At 49.0% G+C, this 4,436-nt stretch overlaps 1 pseudogene; it reads left to right on the forward strand.

Moving 5' to 3' along the window:
* Nucleotides 1-1,743: 1,743 nt before the first annotated feature.
* Nucleotides 1,744-4,436, forward strand: part of LOC101584163 — a 90,499-nt pseudogene continuing 87,806 nt past the window's right edge.

Consider the following 4,436-nt stretch of genomic DNA (forward strand, 5'->3'; position numbering starts at 1 on the left):
GTATACAGATGAATGTCCATTTTGTATCTGTGTATTCAAAGTGGTTAGGATAGATATATAGTTACATTCTGTTAATGAATAGAATGATTTGTTCTAATTGTGTTTGTAAATAGGATATAAAGTCCGCATCTTGCACAGCAAATAACCACTAAGAAGAATGTATGCAGTGTGTTAATTATTGAAACCGTCCTACCGATTTGATTTGAAATTGCCTCATTGCTATTTGTTTATCAATAAAATTATGCAAAAACAAAAAAGATCCTAGGAAATGTGGAATTCAAGGCCATGAGGAAAGACTATTGACAAGCCTAGGCCTGGAGCCCTGCAGGCACCCAACATGCTGGGCGGGATGACACAGCAGCCTCTGTTCTGGCAGCGACTTCCCTGCAGCCTATCCCTCTGTCAGCTGTAATGTGGCGACCATCCCTGGCCATTCCGAAGATGGCTGCTGCCCCGAATGGCTATGTGACCAACAATTCCTGTAGTTCACTGCAAGGAGAACCAAAGTCCCTCACCCTGCCCAGCTTCTTTTAGTTCATGGCAGGAATTCAGTCTACACGCATGCACCATTTTGTTTCAAAGGATCCAAAAGCCTTTCACCATTGCTTATTTTACCCTGCAGAACTTTAGACAGCTCCCCTTGGTTACACGTATTTCCATATTTATGGCAGATGAAATCTGGAGTATGGCTCTCAGGGGCAAAAGGAAGTACACCAAGGACTAAGTGCCTTCCGTGCTGACCTCTGCCCCTGCAGAGTCAGGGCAGCAGGCTGCCATGGCATTCCATTGCCTCCAGGTGCCACCTGCCCACTGCACCATGCCACCATGAGTCCTCCTGTCCCATCAGCAGCTCTTCATGTTTTGGCTGAACACATTGATCCTACCATTCTCCGTAAGGTTGCACAGGTAGGGACATTTACTCTGCAGCACCGCTACTGTGCCACAAAGTCTTTCCAGAGGCCCTGTCTATGGCCACATGGGTAGGTGGGTAGACCAGAAGTCTGACAGGATGGAGCTGCAGAGCCCCCACATTATAGATCAGGAAGGGCAAAGGCAAGAAGGCTCTCAGGGCTGCCCTGGGTTTGCAGGCTGGAAACAGGCTCCAGTCTCAGCTGAAGCACAGAGCCACCGAAGACAAGGGCAGGGAGGCAGGGTACGGGGTCTGGGCCCTGAGCTCAAAGTACCCTTGGGATCCCTTTAAGAATTCTGTCTACCCCTCAAGGGTACCTCCTATTCTCTTCCTGCTCCTCTTTCCCTCCTACCCCTGTTCCTTATCCTGTCCCTGCTCCTCCTCCTCTTTCTCCTTCTCCTTCTGTGAGACAATCAGGCCATGCAGCTCAGACCAGAATCACACTCTTGATCCTCCTGCCTCAGCCTCCTCCATGCTGGGGTGGGGGTGGAGCCCTGCTGTGTGTGACTGCTCCTCAGCTCCTGTGTAAATACAGAACATGACTCTGTAGAAGGCCATGCTGGAGGCTCTGTCCCTTCCACCTGCCCACCCTCTATGGCCCCAGCCAGCATCCTCCATCCTGACCCACTCTGTCCTCAGAGAGCCCATAGGGCTGAGTCAGTCCTGCCCCTGCTCCAAGGGCCTCTCAGTGTAGTGGCCCTGACATCTGCCTTCACTTGCTTCCCACCCTCTCTTTCCCTCCTCTTCCCCACTCCCTGGGAACACTTCCCCCTATCACCTTCACAGGAATCCTGGTCTCAGAAACTTCTGGAAGACATAGCAGGGGCCCAGGAATGTCGGTGCGGCAGAGGTGGGGCAAGGTGAGCACAAGCCATATGGGCTTCGTGGTGAACTTAGGTCTGAGTATCCCCCCACTGGGGAAGCCGGGGTGAGGCTTACCAGACAGCCGCTGAAATGACTGCCATCCTCCACACTCCATCTCCCAAAGCCCCACACAGCAGGCAAATTCTTGCTTGTTCCCATTCAAAACTTGTATAAACTGTGATTCGTATTAATGAAACACAGCGAAATATTTAGTGTCTTAGAGCTATAAAACATCTGCATCTGTATGAATACAGTTTTCACTCTTCAACGAAAGGGTTTGGCACCAAGCAGACAGAGCCTGAAACACATTACAGCCTGACTCATGTTAGCTAGCGCTATATAGATTTAGGAAAATAAATTGGCCAAGACACAGTTTTTCAAAACTGCCACGCAATAATCTAATGCTAATTTCTCTGCTGCAATTGCATTTGGATCTGGCACTCAGCAATGAGGAAATCAACTTTCAATAGCCTTTTTTAGCCTGCTCCTAGGACTGAATTGTGCCCAGTTCCCAGGATGCTCTTAATTCCAGAACTCATTTCCTACCATAGTGGGTATCATTTTTCTAAATGTTTCTTCCTAATTTTGAGGCTGCTTCTATATTTGATTCCTCAAGCACTTGATTTGGTTAGAACACAGTGTGAGGGATGCTTGTGTCAGCATAGGTAGCGCAAGGGCTGGTTTGCATGATCTATGGATCAAACTCCATTAAATGGAAAGGGAAGATACACGTGTTCCATAGTCAAAGGTCACCACGCTTCATAGCCTTCCAGCCAATTGTTCTAATGGTCTTCTCTTTTGCACTAATAATTCTGTTTCAGTCAATCCTACACAATATTCTACTTGAAAATTATTCTGAGTCATTCTGAGTCATTCTCTGATTTAATTGGCCAAAAGCACTGGTTAGTAGATTTCTAATCAATTGCTATCTTCTCTTTCATGTGTAGACTTGGAACAACTCCTTTTGGTAATGTCCTTTAGTTATCTCTAAAATGTTTGGGTTTTCTTTCCCTAAAAATGATCCTAATAAAGCTTATATTCATTAACGTTGGGAAATAATCAGAGAAAAGTAAAACATGGAGGTATAGCATGGCTTGTCCCCAAGGGCCACCAGGTGAGCACCGCCTTGCTGTGTGCATCCTCTGTAGGGGGCGAGGTCCTGCACACGTCCTCCCAAGCCAGTGGGGGCTTCTTCCTGCCCTCATCTCCCGCCTGGAACAGCAGACAGAACCCGCCCACGGAGCCCAGTGCCAGGGATGCTGCCCAGGTGTAGCTTCCTCATTGCAGTCCACATGACTGTGAACTATTAGAGAAGAAAGCTGGAAGAGTGGGCTCCCTGGGGCCACTCTCTCAATGTGTTCTTCTTGCTTAACCCAGTGGAAGCCCACCCAGGCAGTCCCACAACATTCCACAGACAGGGTGGTCTCGGCCCAGATCCAAGTGCTAGAAGCCTGGGATTCTCCGAGGCCTTTCCCTCTGGCTGTGGGCGGCCACCTTCTCCCAGAGGCCCCTTGCGTTTTCCATTCCATACCTGTCTTCGCCTCAGCTTCCTCTTTTCATAAAGACAGAATCCTATGGAACTAGAGCTACCCCTGGCCTCGGGGCACCAAGAGAGGTGACTGCTCCCCGAGCACTCCCTCTGCACTCCTCTAGTCTCTTTCTAGCTTCAGATCTTAATATTTTCAGATCCAACCCCATTTGGGTTGATTGTCCATATGCGGTGAGTTGAGGGCCCAATTTCCTTCTCTAAATTTTATTTATTTGGTACAGGATCTCACTATGCAGCTTGGACTTGTAATGATCCTCCTGTTTCAGCCTCCTCAGAGCTGGGATTACAGGCATGTGCCACCATGCCATGCCCGGGGCAGGGCTGGCATGGCATGCAGTACCAGGGATCGGCCCCGGTCCTTAAGCTTGTCAGGCAGGGATTGGATGGCTGAGCTATCTCCCAGCCCCCAACTTCCTTTGTCTGTTGATGAATGTCTGGTTTCTCCAACATCATTTCTTAAGAGACAGCCTCTTCCTCAGGTACAAATGGCTAACAGACATATGGAAGTGCCCGTATGTGGTCATCAGAGAGGCGCAGATTAGAACCCCAAGAACACGTCTCATCACACGTGCTGCAACGGCTGGGTGAATGACTAACGGTGCTTGCTCTGAGGTGTGGAGCCTGGGGCACCGCTGCACACCGATGGGGAACGCTGATGTGGGGCTGTAAGCTAATGCAGCCATTTTTGAAGAATGGTAGAATGGGCTTTCCAACAATTGAAATAGAATTGCTCCATAGTCCTGCAATATTATCCATGGGTATAGATGGAAAATAAATGAATTCAGTAACTCCAAGAGACACTTTCAGTGTTCATTTCAGCGTCCTCCACAGTAGCCAAGATACGGAAGCAACATCTGCCAACAAGGGCCAGCCAAATAGCTCAGCAGATTAAAGCCCCTGCAAGCAGGCTCAGGAGCAGGAGTTCAATCCCTGGGCCTGCTGTGCCGGCCATGCCCTCAGGGTACACTGAGATGGCAACTGAGACCAGGCGTGGTGGTGCACACCTGTAATCCCAGCTCTTGGGAGGCTGAAAACAGGCAGATTTCTACAAGTCCTATCTAATATAGCGAGACCCCAAACACCCTGTAGACCATTCCCTAAAATACATATATA

The sequence above is a fragment of the Octodon degus genome, unplaced genomic scaffold, assembly GCF_000260255.1.
Source record: "Octodon degus isolate 3935 unplaced genomic scaffold, OctDeg1.0 scaffold00054, whole genome shotgun sequence".
Taxonomy (NCBI): domain Eukaryota; kingdom Metazoa; phylum Chordata; class Mammalia; order Rodentia; family Octodontidae; genus Octodon; species Octodon degus.